Source organism: Armigeres subalbatus, chromosome 2 (assembly GCF_024139115.2).
Source record: "Armigeres subalbatus isolate Guangzhou_Male chromosome 2, GZ_Asu_2, whole genome shotgun sequence".
Lineage (NCBI taxonomy): Eukaryota > Metazoa > Arthropoda > Insecta > Diptera > Culicidae > Armigeres > Armigeres subalbatus.
Genome location: NC_085140.1, coordinates 217193528 through 217211213, shown reverse-complemented (window position 1 = coordinate 217211213; position 17686 = coordinate 217193528). Strand labels below are relative to the sequence as shown.

General features: G+C 40.5%; 1 protein-coding gene across 4 annotated transcripts in view; it reads right to left on the bottom strand.

Annotated features, from left to right (window-relative positions):
* Nucleotides 1-17686, bottom strand: part of LOC134211662 (uncharacterized) — a 353136-nt gene that overhangs the window by 293959 nt on the left and 41491 nt on the right. For all 4 annotated transcript variants that reach the window (XM_062688770.1, XM_062688773.1, XM_062688772.1 and 1 more), the window contains exon 2: nt 6063-6431. The gene's annotated coding sequence lies outside the window, so the exon portion shown is untranslated. The remainder of the gene's footprint in view (nt 1-6062; nt 6432-17686) is intronic.

Genomic DNA, 17686 nt, shown 5'->3' with positions numbered 1-17686 from the left:
ACTAAATACAATGAACTCTTGAATTACTTAAACCAGTGTTATGGGTGGTAAAAAACAGTACGGATTCAAATCAATATGTGGCCGGGTCGAGTACGAGTTCTTTTATAAAGCAAAAATCTACAATAGATCGGGCCTGGCTTCAACAAACTTGTGGTTTGAGACCTCGGTTTTAAAAGAAATCAATAAATCAAGATCGGGCTCGCAGTAGTTGAACCCTATCATTTCTTTTTAAAACGAATCAACTTGAATAATCAAGAATTGATTTATTTATTTATTGTCGTCAATCATAATTGTAGACCTATTTACATTTGTATTCTTAACTATTCTAAATAACATTAAATAATGTTGATACTGTTTAAACTTATTGTAAAGTGTCATTAGCTTATAATACGAAAGAAGATCTGTTTCAGCTGTGTTTTGGACATCGACAAGTCAATAGTGTCACAATGTTTATTATAAGTGATCATCATTTGATTCATTGGGCTATTTTTGCATAGTTTGTTCGATGATAATTTACGGAGAATATTTGACGATGTCGTAAAGATCGTAATGGAACATAAAATTAAGTTTTGATAATAGCTCCGTTGAGTCAATTCTGTTTGAAACAACATTGTTTATAAAAGTTACCATTGCTAAATCTCGACGCACTTTCAGTGAATGAATATTGATGAGCTTACAACGAGCTACATATGGTGGCAATGGAAATTCGGTCCACCCTAACTTTCGTAGTGCATATAATAAAAATTGTTTTTGAACTGACTCAATTCTGTTGGCATGAATAGCTGAAAATGGGGACCAAACTATGCTGCAATATTCTAAGATTGGCCTTACATAAGCTGTATTTAGTGGTTTTATTGTGTATGGGTCCTGGAAATTGTAACAGAATCGTTTTATAAAACCTAACATGTTGTTGGATTTGCTTACAATTAAGTTATAATGATCGATGAAAGTGAGTTTTGAATCCAATATTACTCCCAAATCTCTTACTCTATTGCTTCTTACTACGTTCTGATCATCAAAACTAATATTTGCGCTGAGTATGTTTCGTTTTCTGCTGAAGGTTATTGAGTTGCATTTTTTTATATTCAACTGTAGAAGACTTTTTTTTACACCATGTATGGAATACCAATATTTCATCTTTGAATGTATCGATATCCTCGACAGTTTTGATTTTTAGGAAAAGTTTCATGTCATCTGCATAAATTAAGACATTCAATTTATGAAGCACAAGTGGGAGGTCATTTACAAATAAAATTAAAAGTAATGGACCTAAATGAGATCCTTGAGGAACTCCAGAAGAGGCTTGTATAGGGGTTAATAATTTTCCTTTGAATCTTACAATTTGAACACGACTTGTTAGATACGATTCAAGCCAATGAAGAAGTTTTGGTTGAATTCCCATCTTCTGCAGTTTGAACAAAAGCATGGGTAAATCAACGCGATCAAAAGCTTTGCTAAAATCTGTGTACAAGGCTTCTACATGGTGACCACTATCCATTGCATCCAAAGAATAATTAACGAATTCTGTTAGATTTGAGGCTGTCGAACGACCTTAAAAGAAACAGAGTTGCTTAGATGTGATTCGATTAATTTGAACAAATATTTTTTCATTAACAATTGCTTCGAACAATTTCGGTATGCAAGATATAAGAGCAATACCACGATAGTTACGAACATTGGATTTTATACCAGATTTAAAAATTGGAACTAAAAATGATTTTTTCCATATTAACGGAAAACATCCTGATTCCAGTGACATGTTGAAAATCCAGAATAATGGAGCAGTAAGTTCAATTTCTAGAGTCTTAATAAACACTACTGGAGGTATTCCATCGGGTCCGGAGCTCTTAGACCCATCTAGATGTTTCAGGGCATCACAAATTTCGTGTACATTCAGATGGTTGACGCAAACGTCATTTGAAAACTCAGGATAAAAATCGAAAAAGTCGCGATCTCGATCATCTTCTGAGTGGGTAGTGTATACTTCTTTAAAGAAATCGGCAAACAAATTACATATTCCCTCTGGACCATTACCTGTTCTACCATCTAAATAAAGTTTCGATGGAAAATTGGCTGATTTTAATTTAGTGTTCACATAGCTGAAAAAATGTTTTAGACTAGTCTTGATTTCACGTTCAGTTTTTAAATTATATTCATTGTATGCGATATTTATAGCACAGTTCAGTTGATCACAAATATTGAGATACTCCTCTAAATAATGTTGAAGATTATGCTTCTTGTAGTTTTTATGTGCTTTCTGCTTGCGATTTTTAGGATTTCTAATATCTCTTGTAAACCAAATTGGATTTTTCGAAACAGCATGACTTCTCCGTCTTTTAACCGGCACTTCTTCCATTATTATATTGTGCAATGTATTATAAAACTTTTCTGTCGCTTTATCAACATTTTGTTCGTTCCTTATAGCAGTTTGCCAATCTATATTCTTCAGTTTATGCTTTATATTTCCGTAGTTGGCTGATTGATAATCGAAGATTTCTTCAAACTCACATTCGATTGGTATATCATTAACGTGTACAAACAAAGAGAATTCAATTGCTGTGTGGAATACTTCATTTCGCCAAAGAGGAGCTAGTGATTCATTTACACAAAAATCTTCATAACAGTTAGTCAGCAGTAGATCTAGATAACACTTTTGGATATTCTTCACATGATTGATTTGATTTAATCCTAAGTTAGCAATTTTATCGAATACAAAATGCAATAGCTCATTTTCCCCTATGACTGGAAGTAAAATGCTCTCATTGTCACAGTCCGGTATGAAATCTACATTTCTTTGGTTAAAATCACCATATATATGCACTTTTACTTCAGGAGGCAAGCCAGATAAAACATGCTCGGCGATACCAAAAAATTTATCATAAATATCTCTGCGAGCATTATTTGGAGGAATATAAACTGAAGCAAAAACATGAGTTTCACCTGAAATTTGTACTTTAGCCCACACTTGTTCAAAATCATTGAATTTATCCGTTTTTATTATTTCTGAATTGAAAATTGTGGATACTGCAACCAAAACACCTCCTCCTGATTTTTTTTCCAGACCGTTCGTAGCCTCGGTCTGTAAACGTTGTAACTATTACCAAAAACTTCTTCATTTTTAACACTATCGTCCCAACTTGTTTCAGTCGCTAAAATCATTTTGAAAGATGTACTTAAAACATTATTTTGGATTTCAGTCATTTTAGCAGCGCTTCTCATCCTATTGAAATTTTGACAATATACCGAAATCTCCTGAATATTGCTATTTGTAGCACTGTTTTCATTTATTACATTATTAGTGTGATTTTCACCATCGTCATTAATAATAATACAATCACAAATAAAATTAGGCCTATCTGCTTCCTCTATGGAGTGCGTCAGTTCCGGCAAAAACACTGGCAGGATCGGCGTCTTTCAGTTGCACATGTTCGGTTTAAATATGTTGGCCGTTCATCAGTAGGGTAGGGGTTCAATACTTCACCTCTCTGAAAATTAATGTATGGCCCCTGAGGTCCATATGATCCATTCGTTGATAGCGGTGGTCCCGAAAATTGAAGTTTGGCTGCAGCTAATAACTCTCTGTCCAAAGGGAGGCTCGCTGTATGATTCCTCTTGTCATAAATATCTCCCTGGTTAATGAACACATTGCGCTCCGTCGAATTTCTCGGGAACGGATAGATGTTGTTGTTGGATTTCACTTCATGGCATTTTTCGACCCGTCGGTTATTTTGAATGTTGTATCTGTTGCGCTGGTTTTTCAGTTGCTTTTTCCGCTTAATAGCTTTGTCTCTCGCTTTTATTTGCTGAGTGCGGCGATATTCGCGTAGATCGTACTCCGTCCAATCCGCTCGCCAAACTTTTTTTGATCCTAACACACGGCAGGTTAAGGTTGAGTTATGGTTCACTGCTTCTGAATCAGTGTTGGGATCGGACGGTGGTTTAAGGTTCCCAATGTTAATTAATGGCTCAGAATTTGAGCTAGGATCCGACGGTGGCTCTGATGAAATATGAACATCACTTAAACGGCTGTCCAATGAACTAATTGCACTAGTTATTGATTCTGTTGCGGCATGTTGGTTAGAAATAATGTTCTCTGCTGAAGACTTTAATTCATCAAGTATATCCAGTCCCAGCATTGGATTGGAGTTCATTGTGAAACTTGCTGCTGTGTCAATGGACAGCTGATTGAGCTGATTTTTATCATTATTTAAGTTGCGCAGGTCAGTTGATAAAACTGCTGACATCGATTTCATAGTTGCTTCCATATTTTCCTTAGCAGCCTTCATCGCTATATCAAACATCGTGGTGATGTGATTTTCAATTGTATTTACGCTGCCAACTAAACTGCTATTTTTGCTATTAACATTGATGGAATTCAACAAAAGCATCAAAAGAGTCATTTAAAAAATAAACAAGGATGGTGTGATTGAATGCCTAGATATAAACAAGCGCCTTAAAGCAATCTTTCATTAACCGTGATGTTTATTAATTTAATCAATGTAGGTGCAGTAATTCCACTACAGTTTCCCAACAATTATTTATGAGAAATATCTCAGATATACATCTCGATTACACAAATGTGTTACATAATGTCCACTGCATACACATTCGATCCCATGAGTAATTGCTGCACACATCGCTTGATTGCCTATTGCATTAGGCAAGTAGTACCGCCAACAGTCTGGAATCCAAATAGCACCGCCATTATCGCCATGAAAAATGTAGGCAATTTTGCTGATGATCGCAACGGCTTTTCCCTTCTGACCTGAGATGATTATCCATGTGTGGCTAGGAAAATGACAACCACCTGGGAGCCGTACATGTGCTATCGACTGTCCGTTATACAAGTTTTCTTGCTGAACAATTCGATCGACTTGGCCATTTACGCGTACTGGAAATGGTTTCGGGATTTACCTTCTGATTAATTGGTCGTAAATGTCATTTGAAATATTCAACCAGACATCAGCCAACGGGTTTTAAAAAAATAAATGGCACACATTTTATAGCGCGCATTAATCAACCAATGCCAAGGTAGAACTAGTCCAGTGGATGCAATCGTGCTACATAGTGCTATATGTAGTTAAACGTAGTCTGCAGTGCGGGCACGTTCCGAGCAATCAATAAATTCTTTTGCATATTTTATTGCTTATGCTCACAGTCCCCCAATGGACTTAACCAGCACATATTTGACCATTTTGCGTAATGCTCCAATAACAGCGCAAGTTTGAACAGTAGAAATGGATTGTATAATGCTTGTTGTAATAAGATTAGATGTCAGTTGGTCATGTTTTTTTGGTGATCGACTTATTGGTGTCGCCACAATTTCTCGTAGCTAAAAACAACCATATTATTTTTTTTTTAAAGATTTTTGTAATAATATGACTAGCTCCTAAACATTGGGCTAGTGAACACAGCACACTGTATCATAAGTTACAAAAAGATAACCTCTTAGAACATGTCGAAGTTGTTTGTCAACCAGCGTTTGGCAAATTTTCTAACAGTTTTCAATAAGAAACTACTTTCAAAATGAGTATAACAACTGGGCATATGTGAAATTATAAGATTCTCATACAAAACATGTGTGCTGAGTATTCAGATATTATGAAAACAAAAACTTGCAAAATTGTGTCTTACAATATTTGCATAAAAGCTAGTTCACATATGCCTAGTTCTTGTAGTTCAGTATCACATATGCATGACACTCATGTAAATGTGAAAAGAAATTCTATAGACACGTTTTGCTTTACAGATATTGAAAAAGTTTAACGGTAACGGTTCCTGGACTAACATTTTGACATTGCTATATATGTTCCAAACGATTCGCATTATGTCAGAAATATCTTTTACGATACACTCAAATGTTCGATCAACCAGAAAAAATGCGCTACAGTAGAAAGCTTTCTCGTTTCGTACATAAAGCTACACACTGTTATGGAAACTCTGAATAACAAATCGAATTGAAACATTGCACATCTATATATTTGCTGAGTGGCACTTGAACATTCACATAATATTCAATTGAACATCAAGGTAATTGAATTTTGTTTCCTTTTCCCACTCACCTTTTTCTGCAGTTCTTTTTCTTGATACACATTTTACACATCATCAGCTTTAGCATCAGCCCCTATATCCATTTGGTGCGCGTATTTGCCGGCCATGTTTGTAGCACTTCATTAGAGATTTTTTTTACACTTCACGCTCAATGCTCGTCAAACATTTCGTCGTCCCGAAATAGGACTCTCTGTTATCACTTCACCGATAGATGCCCTGATTATAGAGGACCCACTGAGCAAACAGCATTATCAACACTCCGTCACTGATGGCAACTTTCGCTCGGGGAACACATTCGGATATTTTTTCACCGTTCACCGACTTCAGCTTGTGGCAGGTGGATTCTCGATAGCTGCTGATGTTGCACCCTGGTGTCACATCTGGAACAGGAAAACATGACAGTTAGAAGTGGCTCGAGTGTGATTCAAGTGTGCTTCGTTGGGAAGTTGATGCATACGAGAGTACATACGGTAAGATATTTGTATGATCCAAAAATTGTTCTCCTATGCGTGCTCAAGATACATGGCAGTTACTATTTACTTCCTTCGTTCTTTTCCATACTTGTTTGATGTTAGAATATTTTCGTTTAAAGTGCTTCATGAAATTATGAATAAAGTACACTGTACACACTTGTACAGAGATTATGTTTCTGGATGAAATACTTAAAACCCACAATTCAACACATTTGGAATTCAACCTCTGAAATAAGTTATTGGCAAACTGACTAAATATTCGAACCTAAATTACCAAATGATCGAATCAATTCTCGGTTTTTATAAATAAGAGATTCACCACACATTCGTACATTCGCACCAGGTCAATTCCTTCGTTTTTGATAATTCATTATTGCTATCTTCTTTGATTTAAAAATTCAATGCTACCATGCCATCGCGTGGTTCTGAGTGACTTTATGGACGTTCCGATACTTCCGATATATCGGAATATCGATATTTTTGTTTCGATATCCGATATTTTTGTATCGATATTTTGTTTTCAATGTATCGGTAATATCGATATTTTTGCTTTCGATATCGATATATTGAATCCGAACAAAGCAACAAAAAAATAATTATTGCACTGTATTTTGTAAAAAAAATACTTCAAAATGGATTGGAATGTCGTATTTTTAATGGTTTAGATAATTTTTCTCGGAGCATTTGGTGTGAAGTGTGCGCTTCCATCACAAATAGTTTTGACAATTTGATACTTTGCATTGACGCGCGTTGTGTAACATTTGCCATGCCACTGGTCATTGAATCCTTTCACGGATTCAATTATATATTTGACGTGTTCTTATGATAAATTAGATGAATTAACTTTAGAAACCAAGAAGATATTTATGGAAATGGGAATTTAGAAAAAATGAAAATATATGCAAATTTCCTTTAGAAATTCAAAAAAATGCCCTGTAGGAATTAAAAAGAATTTCCTTAGGAAGTTCAAAATATTTCTGCAAGCTTTCTGATGAAATTTTGATTTTTTTTTTCTAATGGAAGTTTTAGCGTAAATTTTGATGAGAATTTCCTGCCGAAACTCAAGGAAACTTCGTGTTAAACAAAAACATAATTTCTCGTGAATGTTTATAAGAATTATCTTTTTTAGTTAAGAATATTTCACTGTATTTTTTCGTGAAAATTTAGATTTTTCTAGAAACATTAAATAAAAAAAAACTTTCATCAAAATTCTGAAAAGAGAATTTTCTGCTGTTAAGAATCAGAATAACCAGAGGAAAAATACAAAAAAATGTCTCGCAACTTCAGTTGATTTTTTTGAGTGAAATAGTGAGTGATGTCAGTATCATGCCATAAAAACCCGGCGCTACCGGTTAAAACTATAACGATTGCCGCCACCGATTATTCTTGAACTGGCACACTCTAGAAGCAGATTGGATTAAGTAATAGATAAAAAGTTTAGTTTAGTTTATTTAAAATAACCACCTGAACTTTTTGCATCAATTTCTAATAATTATTGCAATTAGGGTGATATGGTAATACGACAATAATTGAATTACTTCAACAAATATATTCTTAATATTCTCATTTCTGAAATACCATATGATTATCCGATATATCGATATTTTCATTCCAATATATCGGTGATATCGATACTTTGATTCGATTATCATATCGAATCAAATATCGATATTTTGAAGTATCGGAACGTCCCTACTTTGGTTTCGAAAACACGTGGTTTAATTTGAGGACCGTGGTTTATTTTATTCAACACTGTCGATAAAACATCTCTCACGGTACACACCACCAGGGTCTACCTATATATAGAGTTGCGCAAAGAGTGAAGCCAAATCTACCTATTAAACTGTCAAACCGTCTACATATCGAGCAAAGTAAACAAATGCTTATTGGTAAGTTGGAAGTATTGTTATCGCCTTATGATTATTATGGCGAATTAAAACCAGGGATTGAAGTTATCATTTCATAATCATTTAGTATTCAGCAAATAACTCATTCCAGAGGTGGAATTCCGGGGAGTCAATTCTTGAGGTAGAACTGACCGCAGCACACGCGATCAGCACGGAGGATTGGATGAGCGCCAGAGGCCTGCAGCTCGCTTAATATAAGACGGAGGTGGTTATCGTTAACAATCGCAAGTCGGTTCAACATGCAGTGATTCACGTGGGTGAAGTCGCGATCGGATCAAAGCGGAGTTCGAAGCTCCTTTGGGGTCGTAATAGACGACACGCTGACCTTCACCAGCCATGTCGACTATGTGTGCAAGAGGGCTTCGACTGCTGTTACGGCATTATCGAGGATGATGTCCAACAGTTTCAAGGTGTGTGCCAGTAGACGTAGGCTACTGGCAGGCGTTGCTGTATCTATTCCTAGGTACGGCGGCCCGTCCTGGGTGAGAGCTCTGGGAGTAACCACCTGCGGAAGCTAGAGAGCACGTACCGCTTAATGTGTCTCAGAGTGATATCTGCGTACCGCCTGCGTGATTGCGAGCATGATGCCAGTTGGGCTGGTCACCCGGGAAGACGAGGAGTGTTTCGAGCTACGTGGCACCAGAGGATCCCGCGAACGCATCAGGGTGACTTCGGTTGCCAGATGGCAGCGCGAGTGGGATAACTCTTCTAAAGGTAGGTGGACCCATCAGCTGATACCTAACATATCGAGCTGGGTGGAGAGAACCCATGGGGAAAATCACTTCCATCTGACACAATTCCTGTCAGGCCATGACTGCTTCCGGCAGTACCTCCACACGTTTGGGCACGCGGAGAGCCCCGTCTGCCCTGACTGCCCAGGTGTTGACGGAACTTCAGAGCACATACTGTTCCTATGTCCTCGTTTCGACGTCGAAAGAAGAGCTATGCTAGACGTTTGTGGTCGGGACACAACCCCTGATACCCCTATCCAGAGGATGTGCCAAGCGGTGGAGAAGTGGAACGCAGTTTCGACTGCAACCACTCAGATTGTCTGCAGCTTGCAGAGAATCTGGTGCGCCGAGCAGCAGTCGACAAGCATGACTAACTTGTGATTGGTTAGAGCGAAAACAGGCTGAGCGCGGGGAAGTGAATGAGATGTTTGCATATGTCTAGGTAAGAGTGTCGAAGCGGGTGGCAACCGCAGTCGCCACCACGAGGCATGGCAGAAGAGTGAGCGCAAAGGTGTTAGTATGGTCTGCTTATGCTGAGGTAGGAGGGTCGTAGCGTAGAACTGTTGGTACCTATCGCTATCGACACCTCGAGGCATGGCAGAGTCAGACTCGCATGGCATGTCAGATATGAGAACCTAAGTAAGTCCCACATGGTGTGTCAGGAGGAGTGGCAGGGCGTGCTAAAGTGAGCAAATAAGTCTCAGATTTGTATGCTATAGCGTGAATCAGGTTGTAGGGTGAGCATCCAAGTTAGTCTCACATGTTGCGTAAAGGGTGAACACCCAAGTTAGACTCACATGGTATGTTAGTGGTGAACATCCAAGTAAGACTCATATGGTGCATCAGAAATAGTGTCAGGGTGTGTTAGAGAGAGCACCCAAGTAAGACTCATACGGGATGAGTGCCTGTGTGAGCGTGAATGAGAGAGTACATTAAGTACTGCCTATCCCCCAGAAGTAATGCTGGGAGGCAGTTCCTGGGGGAACCAGGGTATTAGTAGAGAGGGTAACTCAAGTAACCTTTTGTTGCTGGGGTGGTTTTATTGGGTCTTCCTAAGCAATGGAGGGGAAATCTGCTCAACAGACATCCTGGGTTGACCAGGAAGTGCGGGGTTAGGGATCACCGAGGGAGGCAGGACTACATCCCTTCGGTACAAGCAGAAAGTAATGCTTCAAAGGGGGGCCAGTGCACAACGCACCCTCGAGGTTAGAAGAACACCATGGTATCGTGCCAGCGCGTTGCCGGCTTTCCAGGTGGCCTTACCACGCCCTATGTCCTCGGAAGGTGGGAAGGGTCGACTTCGCGCCTGCTTCCCTCTGCACGACTGGTAGCAAGAATGATGATGCCGCGTGCACCCCAAATTGACCTTTCTGCGATAGGGCCTATTCGCCAGTACACAGAGGGACTTGCCGACGCGGTGCCTACGCCTGCCCCAGCCTTGACGAGGACCCCTTTCTGTCCTCGGGCTCGGAACCCGCCCGGTTGACCAACGCCGCGAAAGCGACGATACCATGTTGTTCATCGCACGGCCACTTGTTCGATAAAAGGATCGAGTTCGACTACAGAGCATGACCACCGGTATGACCCATGAAGCCGACTCCGATCCCTTGGACCACCTCTTATTTGCGCCTGAACTAGCCGTCCTTGAGTCCACGCGCCACCTTCTGTGTAGCTCCGAGACGATTTGGGCGATAGCCGATAAAACGGCGTTCCAGCCAACTTCATCTTTACACATCCTCCGAACTAGGTTGTCCGGGGTAGTGTCCAGACCACACGTGGCAAGCATGTGGTCACGCATTGCGCGAAAACGTGAGCACACGAACAACACGTGTTCCGCCGTTTCCTCTAAACCTGCGCACACCAAACACTCGGGCGAGGCCGAGCAAGCCAGCTGCGTTACCTGCACTGTGATTTTGCAGCACGCTTAAACGCCGGGCACATCGAACCCCCCATGGGTGCTTGCTGTTCACAGGTTTGCTGGAACAAATCAAACAATTGGGAGGGTTCGTGCAGCATTGTGCCTTATGTCCCTCCAATCCGCAGCGTCGGCAGAGATTGCTTCTGTCAGGGCCTTTGCAGTCCCATTGCTTGTGCCCCGGTCCCAGGCACTTGAAGCAAACTTCGGGTTGCTCGTATATGCCCACAGGGCATACCGACCATCCCACCTTGACGCTCCCTAACTTGACTACTTTGGAGGCGTCCGCTGCAGATAGCTGAACCAATGCTACCTGCGTCCCTGCCGGACCTTTCCGTAGCCGAACGGCTGCGGTGGGCGTCTCCACTTCACACTGTCGCCGCAGTGTCTCGGTGATCTCGTCCAGGTTTTTAACCCTTAGATTCACCTCCGTCGTGAGTGGCCTCACCTTGACCGTCTCGCCTAGGACTTCCTCCGCCAACTTCTTGTAGGCGGCGCCCTATTGCGAGACGTCCAGCTTCAGCTCGAGGATCATCTCGCCCATCCGGGTACGTCTTATTCGACGTACGTCGGCGCCGGGTTCACCGAGCTTGACGTCACTCCTCATCGCCTTCAAAACGTCCGAGTACTTAGCCTCGTCCGCCGTGATGACTAGGGCATCGCCCCTGGAGCGATTGGCGCCTACCCTAGACTTCTTGCTACCCTCATTCGCCTGGGCCTTCTTTTCGGCCCTTGACGTCTTCGGTTTCCTCTTGTTCTTGACCAGGCTCCAGGAGGCGGAATCCCCCTCTATTTCCCTGGTCTGGTGCGGCTGAGAACTTTCAGCCTGCCGTAACCCCTTACCACCGTCTTTCCTGAGTGGACGGACCTTTCTGCGTCATATTATGCTTCGATGACGCAAAGTCGATGATAGCGTCCAGCTGTTCCGTCGCCACCTCGAAGGCTGAAAGCCCATCGCGTTTGCGGTTCATCGCCTCCACAAGCCATGGGCCGTCAATAACCCCTACCGGCGTTTTTATAGCCGAGAGGAAGGTTGAGTGACCCACGCTGGCGCTGCGCACTGAGCTGCCGACTATTGCCTCTGGCCTCCTAGGCGGAGACCTGAACAACCCACCTCTTGCGAAGGGGTTGTCCCCTACACTACTACCACTAGTTGAAGAATTGACTTGGTTTTTCATTTTGGTCCCACGAGTTGCTCGGGAAAAGAGGTCCACCACGCCAGAGCCCAGCATGACGCGGTAAGGGACAATTACTGTGGAGAGTGCCCAGGTACCCCACAGGCTCCGTTGAAGGCTTAGCTTATTATTTCATCCCCATGGCCATTAGACTGGCCCAGGAAACAAAAAGTTGTCTAATTCCACGGGGCACCCCCCAGGATTGTGTCTTTGGGTGAGAAAATCAATCTCTGAAATTTTCAGCTCAATCGCTTGTTGCATAAGCTGGCGCATTTGATTTGAAGTTTGTATGGGGATTTCAGCCAAAATGTATAGGAAAATACACCTCCGTCACTCATTCGATCTGGAAATTGGTTCTGATTGCTCGATTGACCTCAGAATTGCAAAAACGGCAGTTGGTATACCACAGAACAATTTCACAGAACATTGTATGATGATTAAATGAACTTTTATATAGGTTTCGGCTGATGCGATTCGATCAAAAAACCCAAAAATACACAAATCAGCTCCTAATAAATCAGCCGAAAATTTTATAAAAGTTCATTTAATCATCATGCAATGTTCTGTGAAATTGTTCTGTAGCATACCAACTGCCGTTTTTGCAATTCTGAGGTCAATAGAGCAATCAGAACCAATTTCCAGATCGAATGAGTGACGGAGGTGTATTTTCCTATACATTTTGGCTGAAATCCCCATACAAACTTCAAATCAAATGCGCCAGCTTATGCAACAAGCGATTGAGCTGAAATTTTCAGAGATTGATTTTCTCACCCAAAGACACAATTCTGGGGGGTGCCCGTGGAATTCGACAACATTTTTTTCTCTCCATAGTAATCTGGGCCAGTCTAATGGCCATGCATCCCTTCGGCACGGGTCGTTTGACGCCTTGGGATTAGGGGTTAGGGACGATGGTCCCGGTCTAACTCGCAGTGGCCATGGGGAGGGGTCGTCAAGCCCTTGGACAAAGTCCCTGCTGCCCCAGAATTCCACCTCTGGAATGAGTTATTTGCTGAATACCAAATGATAATAAAATGATAAATTCAATCCCTGATTAAAACGCAAGAATTGAAATGTATTAGATTTGTTCTAGAAACAGCTTCAAACACTTGTCATAAGACGAGTTTGTTCTTCTTCTTCTTCTTATTGGCAGTAAATCTCCACACTGGGACAGAGCCGCCTCGCAGCTTAGTGTTCATTAAGCACTTCCACAGTTATTAACTGCGAGGTTTCTAAGTCAGGTTACCATTTTTGCATTCGTATATCATGAGGCTAACACGATGATACTTTTATGCCCAGGGAGGTCGAGACAATTTCCAATTCGAAAATTGCCTAGACCGGCTCCGGGAATTGAACCCAGCCACCCTCAGCATGGCCTTGCTTTGTAGCCGCGCCTCTTACCACACGGCTAAGGAGGGCCCCAGACGAGTTTGTACTTCACGGGAGTGTTCACTTCTAAAGCTCAGTGTGGCGTTCGAAACTAGCCTCGTCATAACGTAACATCAAGGTACTTAGAACTGCTTCATGACCGCTCAATGCAGCCACGGAGTCGAAGAATGCGAGCAGCTGGAAGAAGTAGACCCCCTACCTAAAGCCGTAAATACCGGAGCCGCTTGTCGATCGATACTTCCCAGAAATTCCACACTGCAACAATTCAATGTAATGAACGCAGTGATGCATCCCGCACATCTATGATTACCAATATCTGGACTATGTTATGGTTATTTTCAAAGCAACCGACATTCAGAGCGATGAGTCAACAAAGCTATAAACAAGACGCCGACGCTTCGGTAGCGGAGAACGATGATGCTGAGTAATAGGTTCTTAATCAGGGAGGTTGGAGATTAACTTGAACGGGAATTGGCTTTTTCTTGGATTATCTGTCCTATCTCCTGCGTCACCTGTAGAACTCGAGAACACGAGAAGATAACTCACAGGGCCACCCAATTAAAACATCGTAAGGAGTAATCCTAGTTTTGAACTGTGCATCAGAGGAGACTAAGTTAGTTGTATCTGCGCGAGCAGCGCGAGTCCACAAAGATATAGATTTTTACGGGTTACATTTAACTACTTTTCTTATGTTAAAATAAATGTAGTTTGTAAAACACTATACGCAAAAAAAGCGTTCATGAATTCGTGAACTAATGAGTTTACGATGTATTTTTTCGGAAACAAAAGTCACGGATTCGGAAATACAGTCACGTTTTCTGGAACGTTCTGGAAAACGTGACTGGTGTTCCCGAATCCATAAGTTAAATCACGGTGTATTTTTGCTGGTTTACGAATTCGGGAACGCTTTTTTGCGTGTATGTGCACTGTTAAAGTGTATTTCGAAACAGAGTGAAAAAGTCTATTCTTCATCTATTCGCTCGCAATGGACTGCATTCGACGGAGAATCCTGTTCCATTGTTTCCTAAAGAAACTTGGCCGGATCGTACAATGGGATCAGAAGTTAAGACAAAAATACTAATTTCAAAACCACAAAACAAAATCCCTTTTTTGGCACTTATGCTCATCCGATTTGTTTGCAACAAGTTGCGATTGGTTAGAAACTTTATTATGCATATAAACAAATATGAGAAATAAGACCTTTCCACAGATTGGTACTATTTTAGATTTTTTTTATATATTTCTCAAACCTTTTAAACAAACAAGAAAAGCACAATCACCGCTAGGTGGATTAATCTGGCACTAATTTTATCAGTTTTTTTTACCTTGGGTCGGCCATATTTTTTGACTGAATAAACATATAGCTTCAATATTATCTGATTCTATTTTCTTTGTTATATTCTTTCATATGATATAATGATTAGACAAATTGTAGATAGTCAATTTTTCGAATATTGGCAACCCTTTTTCCCATAGGGAAATGGGTCGCTTTTCGCAAGTATGTATATGTAAATTGATGATAATAATAAAATCTATTCATCCCCCTCAAGTGCTAGTTCGATCTCCTGATGATTCCTGGATTCAAGTTATTTTAAATAATATTCGTATTTCTTTTATGAGAGAAGGAACGAAGGAACTCAAATTCCAGTACAACATGTTAATGAAAATGCTATATTTGAAGTAACTGTACCAGAGATTAACTACACCGCGAAAGACATAAATTATGGTGTATTCCCATATGACGAAAATGTAATTATAAATGCAATAATCTTGTGGTCTACGATCAGACATTTAATTCTATCTCAGCTGCTAAAGATAATACGACCTTTGAAACAGAGCGATGTAAACCTTCAAAGTAAATGAGCATTAACTTCCTAAACGTATGTCACAATTATCTTTTCCTTGCACTTGACATTCTTAAAACCAAACCCACCAGTTTGATAGAGCGGTAGATGTAGATTACTTGCAAACACTTAATATACTTATATTTCCACCGAATTACAATCGCGCATTGCCGTAGGCAGTGACGAAAACGAGAAATTATAACGACTTTCACATTTCCCCGAGTGCCATTGTCTACGTTCTTTTGGCACGTTTCCGAATTTCGCGTGAAAAGGTTTCTATTTCACAGCAACCGCAAATTAAAGGTGCTTGCTTATTGCTCGTGGCCTAGCTCTAGTGGCTCATCTCTCACACAGACCGAAATCCTCGCATAATATACAGTGTCAATGTCAGTATCATCTTCGCTTTTGAGGTGGCCTTCTGCACGTTTCGTTTGAGATGTGTTGCTATCAATTTCAACGGAGTCAATCGGAGACGTCACTCTTTAATGCTTCACGAACCAGAAGTACTTGAAAGGGCTCAGCGAAGAGTGTCTTCGCTCAATTGCGACGATTTCTGTTCAACCTTAATGAAACTAGTTTCTGCTGTGATTGCAAAAACAAACGGAAGCGAATTTCGAGTGACGTAAGCTTGGTGCCCGCGCTCTCGAAATTTTACAAGTCAGAATATTGAAGGGTCATAGAATTGTTTAGAACTGAATTTCTTGTACAAAGCGCATTGTAATATGAATGTTTTCAAACTGACTACTACAGAACTAGCATATAAATAAGCACCGGTGCGAATGCGCTGTTCTGATGCACTTCGTACTCAATTAGCTTCAAAAAATCTACAAAGGACCATGCGCCTCCACACGCCACAAGGCACTATCCGTATGACCAAAAAAACTGAGCGTGTTAGTGGATTATCAGCTGACAGGCGATTTGCCTCCATGCGTTTTCAGCCATCAAATGTTATCAATATTATCGAGTTTTCTGTAATATTACGTCTCTTAGCTATGTTTGTTAACGGTCGCATGAGACAGAAATACCCAAATTTTTACATGTTAGAACAGTTTCTACCCCTCGATTATGATGATTATTTGTTTGTCGGTCAGTCAGTTGAATATATGGAAATATATGGCCTTCTATGGAATATTCACATGGTTTTGGTTCATACTTCTTTCCACTAGAGTAAACGGCTTTCATATCTGTAGATTTCAATAATTGCTTTCGATTATCTAGTCCCTCATACTTTGAACAGAACCGACCGATGAAGGCTATACCAATTATAAGTTGAATTTTTTACAATTTCTCCTAGTGAGTCAAAGTAGCGAAAGTGACCTAGTTTTAAGTGAACCGATAACTAAGGGCGAATCGATTCCTGATCGCCAGGTCTACAACGCAAAATGGAAAACTTTGATGGTATGGGAACCATACCATCGTACTACAAAATTCAAAAAATATTTCGCATCATCCTTCTCGTCTTCACGAACGTGTTCAGCCAGAAATGATTACTGCCATCTTAACTGTGAAGAAATTTCAAGCGTGCAAATTAATTTAAAATTCCTTTAGATAAACGCTCCCTCTTTGATTCATTCCATATTGTCACAGTGTCAAGGTTTAAAGCAAGGCCAGCTTCAAGCTTCGATGAACAAAAGAACGCTTCATTCATGCAAATTAGGCGGCAATCAGTAATTAATTAGCAAAGGCGATAAAACTTAGCCAAAAATGGCACTTTGAAAGCAACGACTTAGGCGAAAACTTGTTGACACTGACTGCTCTATAAATTAAGAACCATTTCGGAATTTCCATGACGGCGAATTTTATTGGCAAAGGAATGCGGCAAAAGCAAACCACATCACACGTAGACGATACTCCGTAAATAAAGCCATGCACGGAGGTTCAAAAGGGGCTTACTATTAAATTATAAGTTGTATAAAAATATAAATAGAAGTAAATGTTTTTTTTTACGAATTCATCCTCGTCATATATTTTTTCTTGTATTTTTTAAATAAATGGTATTTTGAAGCAAACCCAAAATTGCTAGAAAAAATTGAATCAAGCCCACACACTGGTCAAAATGTTTTACACGTCTACATTTTGAGATGTTTTGCATTAGGAGAAAAGTGTGATTTATACAACAGACATCATACTTATGTGGTGTCCTTTTGAAACTTTTTCTGCCTACTTTGTTATAAGGGATCTTGAGAACGATCGCAAGAGAAAAA